Source organism: Tachyglossus aculeatus, chromosome 6, assembly GCF_015852505.1.
Source record: "Tachyglossus aculeatus isolate mTacAcu1 chromosome 6, mTacAcu1.pri, whole genome shotgun sequence".
NCBI lineage: Eukaryota > Metazoa > Chordata > Mammalia > Monotremata > Tachyglossidae > Tachyglossus > Tachyglossus aculeatus.
The window spans coordinates 55,484,410-55,500,050 of NC_052071.1; the positions used below are offsets into that span (position 1 = coordinate 55,484,410).

At 44.6% G+C, this 15,641-nt stretch overlaps 1 non-coding gene across 1 annotated transcript; it reads right to left on the reverse strand.

The window, feature by feature from the left end:
• Window positions 1-8,629: 8,629 nt before the first annotated feature.
• On the reverse strand, window positions 8,630-8,767 carry LOC119930255. The gene has a single exon (XR_005451738.1). It is a non-coding gene; the product is annotated as a small nucleolar RNA SNORA7 (small nucleolar RNA).
• Window positions 8,768-15,641: the final 6,874 nt, after the last annotated feature.

Consider the following 15,641-nt stretch of genomic DNA (forward strand, 5'->3'; position numbering starts at 1 on the left):
GAGAGCATCCCCTCCCCTACCCTCCAACAAACGCGACACATTGTGTGACTGCATGATTCACCTAATGTCATACCCTCCCCTTTGACCCCAACCTCAACGTCATGCCAAATCATGTTGGGGGGTGAGCGTGAAGCTCTCCGGCACTGCGACAACCAGAGGTGGATGGGAAATAATGAAAATCATCACCTGTCTACTTGTTTTGTTTTGTTGTCTGTCTCCCCTTCTAGAATGTAAGCCTGTTGTTGGGTAGGGAGTGTCTCTATATGTTGCCGATTTGTACTTCCCAAGCTCTTAGTACAGTGTTCTGCACACAGTAAATTCTCAATAAATATGACTAAATGAATATATAATAGTAATAATAATAACGATGGCATTTTATTAAGCACTTACTATGTGCAAAGCACTGTTCTAAGCACTGGGGAGGTTACAAGGTGATCAAGTTGTCCCACGGGGGGTTCACAGTTTTAATCCCCATTTTGCAAATGAGGTAACTGAGGCCCAGAGAAGTGAAGTGACTTGCCCAAAGTCACACAGTTGACAATTGGCGGAGCTGGGATTTGAACCCATGACCTCTGACTCCAAAGCCCGTGCTCTTTCCACTGAGCCACGCTGCTTCTCTAGTAGTAATAATAATAATAGTAATAAAATCATTATGGTACTTGTTAAGCCCTTACTATATGCCAGGGACTGTTCTAAGTGCTGTAATAGATACAAATCAGTCAGGTTGGTCAGGGTCCCTGTCCCACAGGGGGCTGGCTCATACTCTTAATCCCCATTTTGCAGATAAGGTAAATGAGGCCAGGAGAAGTGGAATGATTTGCCCAAGGTCGCACAGCAGACAAGTGACGGAGTGGGATTAGAACCCGGGTCCTTCTGACACCCAGGCCCGGGTTCTATCCACTAAGCAACACTGCTTCTCTAAGCCAGCTTTCTGGCCTAGATCCCTGGACGAGCCCTAGTCAGGGAAGGGGAGGAAGAGTTTGACCCTCAAATCGGTCTAGACTGTGAGCCCACTGTTGGGTAGGGACCGTCTCTATATGTTGCCAACTTGGACTTCCCAAGCACTTAGTACAGTGCTCTGCACACAGTAAGTGCTCAATAAATACGATTGATTGATTGATTGACTTCTCAGCTGCCACTCCAGTCCTCTGGCCCTGTCATTCCCCTCCTCTGTCACCATTCTCTCCTGCACAGGCTGTCAGGGCCGCCCCCCGCTTCCTGCCCCTGCCTTCCGTTCCCTGCTGGGAATGGGCACCTTCGGGGCCGGGACCCAGATTCCGAGGTTGGATAAAGCGGGCAGTGAACTTCAGGCTCAGCTTCCTAGGGCTAAGGCCGGCTGCAGGGAGGATCATTCCCAAATCTCCCCTCCCTCCCCACCGCAGGAAGCCTCCATCCTCCTCATCCCTCTTGTCAGTCACATGGGCTGAGCCCCACTTAGATTAATTCACTTTCAGTGACGTTTTTTCAACTTGCCAGTCAGTAGTCCTGGGAAATAATAATAATAATAATAATGATGGGATTTGTTAAGCGCTTGCTATGTGCCAAGCACTGTTCTAAGCGCTGGGGTAGATACAAGGTGATCAGGTTGTCCCCCGTGGGGCTCACAGTCTTAGTCCCCATTTTACAGATAACTGAGGCACAGAGAAGTGAAGTGACTTGCCCAAAGTCACACAGCTGACAGTTGGCGGAGCCGGGATTTGAACCCATGACCTCTGACTCCCAAGCCCGTGTTCTTTCCACTGAGCCACACTGCACTTGTCTGCTGTGTGACCTTGGGCAAGTCACTTAACATATCTGTGCTTCAGTTACCTCATCTTTAAAATCCAGATTAAAATTGACTATGAGCCCACTGTTGGGTAGGGACCATCTCTATATTTTGCCAACTTGTACTTCCCAAGTGTTTAGTACAGTGCTCTGCACACAGTAAGCGCTCAATAAATACGATTGAATGAATGAATGAACGACTCCAAAGCCTGTGCTCTTTCCAGTGAGCCACACTGCTTCTCTAAAATGACTGTTTAGCCAGGTGACAGCTCTGAGGCCTGTGTAAAGCATACAATATGTTCCATCATATCCGAGCTTTCAGAGAAGTGTGTCATTCTGCTCCCATGGGGTCATTACCTCTTACACCCTTCAAAGGGGAGAGCGTTTCGTTATTCAGGTTGTGACACTAGGATGCGAATTGGCCTGGATAATTTTCTGCGGGACAAATTTAACCGATTCCATTATAGATTATATTTTATTCCCTTTGATCAGGGTAAAAGAAATGAATAACTGGGAAGATCATCTGCTTCTTGCTTCTTGAAATATTGTGTAAGTTAAGTGATTCCTGATCTGGCTGACTGCATTCATTCAGTTGTATTTATTGAGTGCTTATTGTGTGCAGAGCACTGTACTAAGCACTTGGGAGAGTACAATACAACGACAAATGGTCACGTTCCCTGCCCACATTAAGCTTACAGTCTAGAGTGGAGGAGATTTTGTACCTATTTATTACTCTATTTATTTTACTTGTACATATTTATTCTATTTATTTTATTTTGTTGATTCGTTTTGTTGTCCATCTCCCCCTTCTAGACTGTGAGCCTGCTGTTGGGTAGGGACCGTCTCTAGATGTTGCCAACTTGTACTTCCCAAGCGCTTAGTACAGTGCTCTGCACACAGTAAGCATTCAATAAATATGATTGAATGAGTGAATGAGACAGAAAACAGTACAAATAAATAAATTATAGATAGGTACATAAGTTCTGTGAGGTTAGGAGGGGGATGAACAAAGGAAGGAAGTCAGAGTGACACAGAAGGGAGGGGGAGATGAGGAAAAGAGAGGCTTAATCTGGGAAGGCCTCTTGGAGGAGGTGGGCCTTCAATAAGGCTTTGAAGCGAGGGACGTTAATTGTCTGTTGGATTTGAGGAGGGAGAGTGTTCTGGGCCAGAAGCAGGTTGTGGGCTAGGGGTTGGCAGCGAGGCAGGAGAGATTGAGGCACAGTGAGGTAAGTACTAGAGGAGTGAAAATTGAGGGCTGGGTTGGAGAAGGAGAGAAGCGAGGTGAGGTAGGAGAGGGGTGAGGTGGTGGAATGTTACTTTAATCAATCAATCAATCAGTTGTATTTATTGAGCACTTACAGTGTGCAGAGCACTGTACTAAGTGCTTGGGAAATACAAGTTGGCAACATATAGAGACAGTCCCTACCCAACAGTGGGCTCACAGTCTAGAAGGGGAAGACAGAGAACAAAACCAAACATATTAACAAAATAAAATAAATAGAATAGATATGTACCAGTAAAATAAATAGAGTAATAAATATGTACAAACATATATACATATATACAGGTGCTGTGGGGAAGGGAAGGAGGTAAGACGGAGGGGATGGAGAGGGGGACAATGGGGAGAGGAAGGAGGGGGCTTATTGTGGGAAGGCCTCCTGGTGGAGGTGAGCTCTCAGTAGGGCCTTGGGAGGAAGAGAGCTAGCTTTACAAATGTTTACAAATGTTTCCACGTACTTCCTTAAAAACAAAGTTTTGAAAATTCCCAGGAATTCTGCCTCTGGTTCACAGGCAGGGTGGCGTTCTAAAACAAACCCAGGAATAGCACCACCAACTTTTTATTTTATTTTGATAGTATTTCTTGAGCTCTTACTACATGTCAGGTACTATATTAAGTTCTGGGGTGGATGCAAGCTGGTCAGGTTAGACACTATCTGTGTCCCACATGAGTCCCACAGTCTTAATCCCCTTGAGAAGCAGCGTGGCTCGGTGGAAAGAGCCCGGGCTTGGGATTCAGAGGTCATGGGTTCTAATCCCTACTCCGCCACTTGTCAGCTGTGTGACTTTGGGCAAGTCACTTAGCTTCTCTGTGCCTCAGTGACCTTATCTGTAAAATGGGGATTAAGACTGTGAGCCCCATGTGGGACAACCTGATTACCTTGTACCATGTATGTACTTGCACATAGTAAGCGCTTAACAAATGCCATCATTATTATAATTATTATGAGGTAATTAAGGCACAGAGCAGTGAAGTGAACCATCCAAGGCCACACAGCAGACAAGCGGGGGAACTGGGATTAGAAGCCAGGTCCTTTGGACTCACAAAGGACTCCAGGCCCGTGCTCTATCATTCAATCAGTCATTCAGTCGTATTTATTGAGCACTTACTGTATGCAGAGCACTGTACTAAGCCCTTGGAAAGTACAATTCGGCAACATATAGAGACAGTCCCTACCCAACAACAGGCTCACAGTCCAGTCTATCCACTAGACCACACTGCTTCCCTGATTGGACATCGCTTTTCTGTGCTTATCACTTACTGAGCGCCTACTGTGTGTAGAGCACTGTACTAAGCTCCTGGAAGAGTACAACATAACAGAGTTGGTAGATATGTGCCCTACTGATGGACAGAACTGGTTGTGCTTCATAGGATCAGTCAGTGCAACTTATTGAGTGCTTGTTGTGGGCAGAGCACTGGACTAAGTACTTGGGAAAGAACATTATGATTCCCATGCTGCTCGGGAAACAGCATGGACTACTGGATAGAGCAAGGGAATCAGAGGGACCTGGGTTCTAATCCTAGTTCCGTCAGTCATCTACTGTGGGACCTTGGGCAAGTCACTTAACTTCTTTGTGCCTCAGCTATCTCATCTGGAAAATATGGATTAAGATTGTGAGCCCCACAAGGGACAGAGATTGTGTCCAACTTGATCAATTTGTGTCCACCCCAGGGCTTAGTACAATAGCACATAGTAAGCACATAACAAATATATATATTGGCATTGGTAGATACGTTCCCTGACCACAGTGAATTTACAGTCAATGTGCCAAGGACTGTACTAAGCACTGGGGTAGATAGAAGATATTCAGGTTGAATATTATTTGTTTTTATTTATTTATTATTTCTATTTTATCATTTTTATTTATTTATCTATTATTTATTTTATTTGTACATATTTATTCTATTTATTTTATTTTGTTAATATGTTTTGTTTTGTTATCTGTCTCCCCCTTCTAGACTGTGAGCCCGCTGCTGGGGAGGGACCTTCTCTATATGTTGCCAACTTGGACTTCCCAAGCGCACAGTGCTCTGCACACAGTAAGCGCTCAATAAATATGATTGAATGAACAAATGAACACAATCCCTGTCCCATTTGGGGCTTATAGTTGACAGGGCTCTCCTCTGCAATTAGAGAACAGTTTGGAACATAGTACATAGGCCATTTTCTTTTCTCCTGTCAGGGATCCTTCTAACGTCCAAAGTTATTTGTTTGCCCATCCACCCTACACAACACCCACAGAGCCACAACTCTCAGAGGTGGCGAGAATTTGGAGAGAAACACCCTTAATCTACCAATGGCACAGAGGGACTATCCTGATTTTCCAGCACTAATTATGTTCATTCTTCTAAGAATGCACTTCTTCATTTTTCAAAACTTGATTTATAAAACTTTAAAAAGTCATCATAGACTTGTCAAGCTACCATTACTAAATCCACCTACAGTTTGCTGTTGCCCTGTGTCAGGTGTCTCTTAGAAATAACCCAAATGCATTAGTGTCTGAGAACAAAACTTTTGATGGGAGACCTATGCTCTGAAGGAGGGATTTTTCCTTTTTTATTAAAAAAGACTCTCTCCACCCACCTTCCCAGGGCAAATATTTCCCCTGTCAATCATCAGCCTAATGTTCATTACCTCAGCAGTAGAATAGTAATCAGCTGAGTTGGATTAATGGATTAGAAACTGTAATGATTAAAGAGGTTTGGGGAAGGAACTGGTAATTTCCTTTGCAGTGGATAATTCCAAATTATATTTACTGCACACACTTAACACCCACCTTCATAGCTACACTCAGAAACAGACACACATACATGGAAGAGGTACACTATCACACTCATTTCTCACCCGTGCATGCGTGCACCGATATCCTCACTCACAGTCACCCAATCCTACAGGCAAACACTCAAGCCCAATTTCCTTCATGAATACCTGCAAATGCACATACGCGTGTAGTTATTTGTTCCAAATATGCATTCACTCAATGGTATTTATTGAGCGCTTACTGTGTGCAAAGCACTGTGCTAAGCACACACACCCACCCACACATACGCCAACTCAAACCCAATCTCTCTCCCCCAGAGTACACACACAGTCACACTTATAGGGGAAGCAGCGTGGCTCAGTGGAAGAGTCCGAGTCCGGGCTTGGGAGTCAGAGGTCGTGGGTTCTAATCCCGGCTCTGCCACTTCTCAGCTGTGTGACTTTGGGCAAGTCACTTCACTTCTCTGTGCCTCAGTTCCCTCATCTGTAAAATGGGGATTAAGATTGTGAGCCCCATGTGCGACCACCTTGATTACCTTGTATCCCCCCAGCGCTTAGAACAGTGCTTGGCACATAGTAAGAGCTTAACAAATACTAACATTATTATTATTGTTATTATCCCAAATACACACAGATACACACAGAGAACCTTCTTTCTTAAAGATGATACTACAGCTGCTGAACTTGCATTCATCAATCCCTACGCACACATACACTCAACAAAGACAGCAGCACAGATTCAAAAACTGAGAAGCAGAAGCAGAGAACCAGTGAGAGACGTTCGTGGACATGACTTCCCTTACTCCCAACCCCCTTTCTTCTGCAGCCAAGGAACGTTATTTTCCTGAAAGGGATGACTGAGGATGGTTTGCCTCTTGATTGTTCAGACCCAAACAACAAAGCTACAGCACATGAATCTCTGAAAGAAGTCACAGGGCTGCAGGCTGTTTGGCTCCACACAAGAGACTTTTATAGTATCAAAAGATGAAAAATCCCTCCGACAGTAGACGTGATGCGGTGCAGAGTTAGCTTAGAAGTGTTGCTGCTGAATTATTGGTGCGTCAAGTGATTCTAAATTCAGGGACACATTTCATTTAGAGTATTGCGGTGAAGTGCTGGTTTTCTTCCCAAAATGGAATGTATATGTGCTTTAGACATATTAAAGCAGAATCAAAGTATTGAGATACCAAGTCGATGTGATAAAAATTCTCTTTAAGATGGCATTCCTTCGGATGATCTTCCTTTTCTCCTCATGAAAATACATTAAAAAACATGACTTAACAAAGAGAACTGTTACACTGGAGGTTTACATTACTATCATTTGGAAAGCTTACGGTCTTGTACTTTTTTTTTCTCAGAAATTGAGGAAGTGAATAATGAGCCTCTTAAACCACTTTTCACTTAGGCATAAATACGTGTGTGTGGGTAGGGGGGGAAAGAGGGTTGTATACCTTCTCAGAGAAATAATGATTTCCTTATGTATTTCTTTAATTCTCTCATGCATTAATTGGGCTAAACAACATGGCCTAATCAATCAATCAATCAGTGCTACTTAATAATAATAATAATGATAATAATGGCATTTACTATGTGCAAAGCACTGTTCTAAGCACTGGGGAGGTTACAAGGTGATCAGGTTGTCCCACGTGGGGCTCACTGTCTTAATCCCCATTTTACAGATGAGGTAACTGAGGCACAGAGAAGTTAAGTGACTTGACCAAAGTCACACAGCTGACAGTCGGTGGAGCCAGGATTTGAACCCATGACCTCTGACTCCAAAGCCCGGGTTACTTCCGCTGAGCCACATTGCTTCTCTATTGAGTCTATTTATTGGTCTAATGGAAAGAGCACTGGGCTGGAAGGCAGGGGACTGGTTTTTGATGTCCCACCTCCACCACTTTCCTGTTGTGTGACATTGGACAAGTCATTTAACTTTCCTGTGCCTCAGTTTCCTCATCTGTAAAATTGGAATTTAATACTGCTCACCGCCCCACACTGTGACAGGGACACTGTCTGAACTGATTATCTTGTATCTATCCCTAAACAGTACAGTGTTTGGCACATGGTAGACACTTAACAAATCCCAAAACAATAATAATAGTAATAATGATAACTATAATGATAATTACTATTATTGGTTGCTCCTTGTTGAACTGGTTTTGTTGACTTGACATCCACGCTGGGGAAGGTCTTCCAAGTAGAGGCATCAGAAATGTGAGTTGAAATTTGAGAAGGAGTGTGACCTGGTGGAAAGAGCATAGCCTGGGGAATCAGAGGAGCTGGGTTCTAATACGGAGTCCACCACTTTGCCGTGTGACCTTGGGCAACTCATTCAACTGCTCTGTGCCTCAGTTGTCTGGTATTATACTATGCTGTCTAGTTGTCTCCAACCCATAGTGATTCCATGGACACATCTCTCTCAGAAAGCCCCACCTCCATCTGCAATCGTTCTGGTAGTGTATCCAGAGAGTTTTCTTGGGAAAAATACAGAAGGGGTTTACCATGTCCTTCTTCCGCGCAGTCAACTTGAGTCTTCATCCTTGACCTTCTCCCTTGCTGCTGCTGTACATATCTATTACTCTATTTATTTATTTATTTTACTTGTACCTATCTATTCTATTTATTTTATTTTGTTAGTATTTTTGATTTTGTTCTCTGTCACCCCCTTCTAGACTGTGAGCCCACTGTTGGATAGGGACTGTCTCTATACGTTGCCAGTTTGTACTTCCCAAGCACTTAGTACAGTGCTCTGCACACAGTAAGCACTCAATAAATATGATTGATTGATTGATTGATTGATTGCTGCCCAGCACAGGTGAGCTTTGACTTGTAGCAGATTGCCTGCCTCTCGCTAGCCACTGGCCATGCTGGGAATGGAATGGGTAGGCCTCTGCTTGACTCTCCCTCCTGTTGCTGAGACTGGGAGAGTATTGAAAACTCTCCAGATGCCATCCTGAGAGGGAAGTGCCTCGGTGACCTCATCTATAAAATGAGGATTAAGGATGTGAGCCCCATGTAGGAAATGGATTGTGTCCCACTTGATTAGCTGGTATCTACCCCAGCGCTTAATACAGTGTCTGGCACTTGTCATATACCATTAAAATAACCCCCAACAGCAAGAACAAACAACAGGTCAATAATAGTAGTAATAATAATAATGAAGTTAATAATGCTATTGTGGCATTATTAAACACTTACTATCTATCAATGAGTGGGATAGACAAAAAATATTCAGTATGGACAGCGTTCCTGTCTTCCCATGAACGCACAGTCTAAGAAGTAGGGAGAGTAAGTATATTATCTGCTATTTTCTGCCTTGCCATTGCACTTGGATTTGCACCTTTTATTCACCCCTCCCTCAGCCCCACATCACTCGTGTACATATCCAGAATTTATTTATATTATTGCTGTCTTTCCCTCTAGACTGTCAGCTCAATGTGGGCAGGAAACATGTCTACCAATGCTTTTATATTATAGTCTTCCAGGCACTTAGTATAGGGCTCAGCACACAGTAAGCCCTCCATAAACATGATTGGTTCATTCATTCAATCGTATTTATGGAGCTCTTACTTTGTGCAGAGCACTGTACTAAGTGCTTGATTGATTGATTTTACAGATGAGGAAATCAAGGCACAGAGCAGCTAAGTGCTCAAAGTCTCATAGCCAAACTGGGGCTAGAATCCAGGTCTCATTTCATTCATTAATTGTGGCCCACCGAGGCTGTTTCAGTAGTCCATCCAGGTGGGAGACAGTGAGGGCTGGAATCAGGGTGGTTGTTGTCTGTTTGCAGAGAAAGGGGCTAGAATGTGGATTGCTATTGAGGTAGAACTGGCGGGATTTAAAGAAGGACTGAATGGGTGATTAAAAAATAAAATAGAGAGGTCCCATTAGCCTACAGCCTCACTGAGGACAGGGATCATGTCTACCAACTCCATTGTATTGTACTCTCCCAAACACCTAGAACAGAACTCTGCATGCTTTCAGTCATTCATTCAGTCGTATTGATACATACCATTGATTGACTGATTGAAAGAGGTTGCCAAGGTTGTAAGCTAATAGGACAGGAAATGTTCGATTTAATCAGCCTTAGCAAAAGCGTAAAATTCAGGGGTGAATTTGAGTAGTTGGATTTAGAATTGACTGAGATTGAGGAGCCTGCCTGGGATATAGCTGGACATTTCCAGAAGGCAGGAGAACAGGGGCTCCTCCTGGGCAGGGAATGTGTTTGTAATATTTTTATACTGTACTTTCCCAAGCTCTTAGTACAGTGCTCTGCACAATAAGCGCTGAATAAACATGATTGATTGATTTAGAGGCCAGGTGAGAAAGCCAGGGCCAGAGATGAAAATTTGGGAGTCTGTTTACAGGTAGTCTTTGCAACCAGGTGAGCTGATGAGCTTCTCAGTAATAATAATAATAATAATAATATTTCATTAATTCATTCATTTGTTCAATCATATTTATTGAGTGCTTACTGTGTGCAGAGCACCGTCTTAAGAGCTTGGGAGAGTCCAATACAGCAATAAACAGATACATTCCCTCCCCACAGTGAGCCCACAGTCTAGAGCAGTGTGGCTCAGTGGAAGGAGCCTGGGCTTTGGAGTCAAAGGTCAGGGGTTCAAATCCCAGCTCCCCCACTGGTCAGCTGTGTGACTTTGGGCAAGTCACTTCACTTCGCTGTGCTTCAGTTCCCTCACCTGTAAAATGGGGATGAAGACTGTGAGCCCCCCGTGGAACAACCTGATCACCTTGTAACCTCCCCAGGGCTTAGAACAGTGCTTTGCACATAGTAAGCGCTTAATAAATGCTATCATTATTATTATTATTATTAGAGGCAGAGAGACAGACATGAAGACAAATAAATCAAATGACATGTACAGAAGTGCTGTGGGGCTGGGAGGGGGAGAGAGCAAAGAAAACAAGTCAGAGTGATGCAGAAGGGAGTGGGAGATGAGGAAAGGTGGGGCTTCATCTGGGAAGGCCTCTTGGAGGAGATGTGTCTTCAATAATGCTTAGAAGAGAGGGAGTAATTGCGGTATTTGTTGTAAAATGAGACGAATGAGGAATGATTGTGAATAATAATAACTGCGGCATTTGTTAATTGCTTAAGTGCTGATCACCTTTTATCCTCGCCAGCACTTAGAACAGTGCTTTGCACATAGTAAGCACTTAATAAATGCCATGATTACTAATACCAGTATACACTCTGCCTGCAGATTTTCCCATGAGACATGGGATCCTGCAGCCAGAACAATCGCCCGGGAGGAGGAACAGCTACCTAATTATCTCCACTCAAATTCAGTAGGGCGCCCTGAAGCATGTGTGGCATTTAAAAAGAGTGGGATCCAATACAAAAGCCTGCAGTCCTCTTCTTTTTTCAGAAACCCATCCCTGGAAAACATCAAAGTGAAAGGCATATGTTGCCACTGAAATTTTTTGGGTTTCCAAGCTTGAAAAATCTGTTCCCACTATGGGGATAACAGGTGGCCAGATGACAACTTCTTCTGGTTTATAACATTCTTAACCACAGAATGTAGCACACCAGTTTAGCCCGGGTTGGTTCTGCTCCTCACAACAGTGAATGGAAATCATCTAAACATTGCTTACTCCCTTGAAATATAGTGTCCAGGCTTTTCGTTTTTTCCCTTAAAATCGCTCTTCCAAAACCCTTTAGATGCTGCCATTCCAGGTATAGCATGGGTAAATGGGACATGAGATAAGGAATTTATTATGAAGTGCAAAAATCTCAATTTTCAAGGCAAAAAAAAGAAAAGAAACAAATCCTTGGATCCGGATCTGAACCACATTTACATAAATTCTATCCCATTATCCAGGATGTGGAGGAAGGCATCAGACCAAATGTTTTTCCTCTTAATAGCATTCACGGATTCAAGTGAGGGAAATTGCTGTGAGCATCAACATCAAAGTGAAGGGCAGCCTGTTTTAAAGACCCCAGGGCCCATGTTCACAGCTCCAAATGTATTTTTGCTCTTCTAAGGCAGTCTGATTTTAGTGCACAGCCTCACTAAAGGATTTTCATTTTGCATAGAAGCAGATGATAGAGACAGTTTGAATTTTTATAGATTCATGTCCAGAAGCTGAGTAAATGAAATATGTGTACAATGGTTGAAGTCATGAAATGAGGTCTTCTCTGAGGAAAATGATATAAGTATACAATATGTAGTTTATCAATCTAGATATGGTTTATATGGTAGTAAGTGTGTGTGTGTTTGTATGTGTGTGTGTATATATATATATATATATATGAAATCAATTTTCCTTTTCCATGTGTGAACAATTCATATGTAATTTATATTTAATTCAAGTTTATCCTTTCCTGCCTTAACTCTGCCCTCTCCTCTGCCTGACAAAACTATTTCTCTTCCCTTATTGACACCCATGCCCATCATCTCCGTCAGCTCTTCCATACATTTAACTCCCTTATCAGTCCCCCTGTTCCTCCCCCTCCGCCGTCCCTCACCCCCAACGATCTGGCCTCCTACTTCATTAGTAAAATTAACTCCATCAGGTCTGAGCTCTCCAAAGTCACTCCTCCCCCTTCTCCAACCCCCCCCCCCCCCCCCCCCACCGGCTCTCAAACCTCTCCGCTACTCTCCCATCCTTCCCAGCAGTATCCTCAGATGAGATCTCCTCCCTCCTCTCAAGTGCTACTCCGGCCACCTGTGCTTCTGACCCCATTCCCTCTCATCTTATGAAATCTCTCACTCCGTCCCTCCTCCCCTCCTTAACTTCCATCTTCAACCACTCACTCACCACTGGTTCTTTCCCCTCTGCCTTCAAACATGCCCGTGTCTCCCCCATCCTAAAAAAAACCTCTCTTGACCCCACCTCACCTTCTAGTTATTGCTCTATCTCCCTCCTACCATTCCTTTCCAAACTCCTTGAATGAGTCATGTACACCCGCTGCCTCGACTTCCTCAACGCCAACTCTCTCCTCGACCCCCTCCAATCTGGCTTCCGTCCCCTACATTCCACAGAAACTGCCCTCTCAAAGGTCACCAATGACCTCCTGCTTGCCAAATCCAACAGCTCCTACTCTATCCTAATCCTTCTCGACCTCTCAGCTGCCTTCGACACTGTGGACCACCCTTTTCTCCTCAACACGCTATCCGACCTTGGCTTCACAGACTCCGTCCTCTCCTGGTTCTCCTCTTATCTCTCCAGTCATTCATTCTCAGTCTCTTTTGCGGGGTCCTCCTCCCTCTCCCATTCCCTTACTGTAGGGGATCCTCAAGGGTCAGTTCTTGGTCCCCTTCTGTTCTCTATGTACACTCACTCCCTTGGTGAACTCATTCACTCCCATGGCTTCAACTATCATCTCTACGCTGATGACACCCAAGTCTACATCTCTGCCCCTGCTCTCTCTCCCTCCCTCCAGGCTCGTATCTCCTCCTGCCTTCAGGACATCTCCATCTGGATGTCTGCCCACCGTCTAAAACTCAACGTGTCCAAGACTGAACTCCTTATCTTCCCTCCCAAACCCTGCCCTCTCCCTGACTTTCCCATCACTGTTGACAGCACTACCATCCTTCCCGTCTCACAAGCACGCAACCTTGGTGTCATCCTCGACTCCGCTCTCTCGTTCACCCCTCACATCCAATCCGTCACCAAAACCTGCTGGTCTCACTTCTGCAACATCACCAAGATCCGCCCTTACCTCTCCATCCAAACCGCTACCCTGCTGGTTCAATCTCTCATCCTGTCCCGACTGGATTACTGCATCACCCTCGTCTCTGATCTCTCATCCTCCTGTCTCTCCCCACTTCAATCTATACTTCACGGTGCTGCCCGGATCATCTTTGTGCAGAAATGCTCTAGGCATGTTATGCCCCTCCTCAAAAATCTCCGGTGGCTACCAATCAACCCATGCATCAGGCAAAAACTCCTCACTCTCGGCTTCAAGGCTGTCCATCACCTCGCCCCCTCCTACCTCACCTCCCTTCTTTCCTTCTACAGCCCAGCCCGCACCCTCTGCTCTTCTGCCACTAACCTCCTCACTGGGCCTCGTTCTCACCTGTCCCACCATTGACCCCCAGCCCACGTCCTCCCACTGACCTGGAATGCCCTCCCTCTGCACATCCGCCAAGCTAGCTCTCTTCCTCCCTTCAAAGCCCTACTGAGAGCTCACCTCCTTCAGGAGGCCTTCCCAGACTGAGCCCCCTCCTTCCTCTCCCCCTCCTTCCCCTCCCCATCCTCCATGCCCTACCTCCTTCCCATCCCTACAGCACCTGTATATGTATGTCTGTACAGATTTATTACTCTATTTTACTTGTACATATTTACTATTCTATTTATTTTATTTTGTTAATATCAATCAATCAATCAATCAATCGTATTTATTGAGCGCTTACTATGTGCAGAGCACTGTACTAAGCGCTTGGGAAGTACAAATTGGCATCACATAGAGACAGTCCCTACCCAACAGTGGGCTCACAGTCTAAAAGGGGGAGATAGAGAACAGAACCAAACATACCAACAAAATAAAATAAGTAGGATAGAAATGTCCAAGTAAAATAAATAAATAAATAAATAAATAGAGTAATAAATATGTACAACCATATATACATATATACAGGTGCTGTGGGGAAGGGAAGGAGGTAAGACGGGGGGATGGAGAGGGGGACGAGGGGGAGAGGAAAGAAGGGGCTCAGTCTGGGAAGGCCTCCTGGAGGAGGTGCTGTGAATATGTGTTGTTTTGTTGTCTGTCTCCCCCTCCTAGACTGTGAGCCCGTTATTGGGTAGGGACCGTCTCTATATGTTACCAACTTGTACTTCCCAAGTGCTTAGTACAGTGCTCTGCACACAGTAAGCGCTCAATAAATATGATTGAATGAATGAATGAATGAATTCCCAAGTCTACATCGCCAGCCTTGGCCTCTCTCCATCCCTACAATCTCAAATATCTTCCTGCCTTCAAGGCTCATCTACGTGGATGTTCCACTGACACCTCAAATTAAACATGTCCAAAACTGAACTCGTTATCTTCCTTCCTCAATCCTGTCCTCCCCTTGACTTTCCCATCACTGTAGACAATACAACTGTCCTCCCTCCTCCTTGCCTCACAAACCTGTAACTTTGGCATTGTCCTAGAGTCATCTCTCCCCTTCAACCCACATATTCAATCTGTCACCAAATCCTATGGTTCTACCTTCACAACGTTGCTAAAATCTGCCCTCTCCTCTCCATCCAAACTGATCCAAGCATTTATCCTATCCCATCTTGACTACTGGGTCATGGTCATGGGTTCTGATTCCGGCTCTGCCACTTTTCTGCTGTGTGACTTTGGGCACGTCATTTCACTTCTCTGGGCCTTAGTTACCTCATCTGTAAAATGGGGATTAAAAATGTGAGCCCCACGTGGGACAACCTGATCACCTTGTATCCCCCCCACCAGCGATTAGAACAGTGCTTCGCACATAGTAAGTACTTAACAACCCGTTAACCTGTCAGAACTATTTTGGTACAGGCCCTGTGGGGATAATTAGGGTCTTGAAGTCAAAAGCCATTCCCTCTGATCCCCACAGGAGTTTTCTAAAGACCCTTGGATTTGGGTCACCCCAAGCAGAGGGTCTGGGGTGAGAAGCAGCGTGGCCTAATGAATAAGCACAGGCCTGGGATTCTGAAGGACCTGGATTCTAAACCCATTTCTGCCATTTGTCTGCTGTGTGATTTCAGGCAAGTCACTTAACTTCCCTGGGGCTCAGTTACCTCATCTGTAATGTGCAGATTAAGACTGTGAGCCCCCTATGGTACAGGGAATGTGTCCAACCTGATTATCTTGTATCCACCCTAACACTTAGTTACAGTGACTGGCAC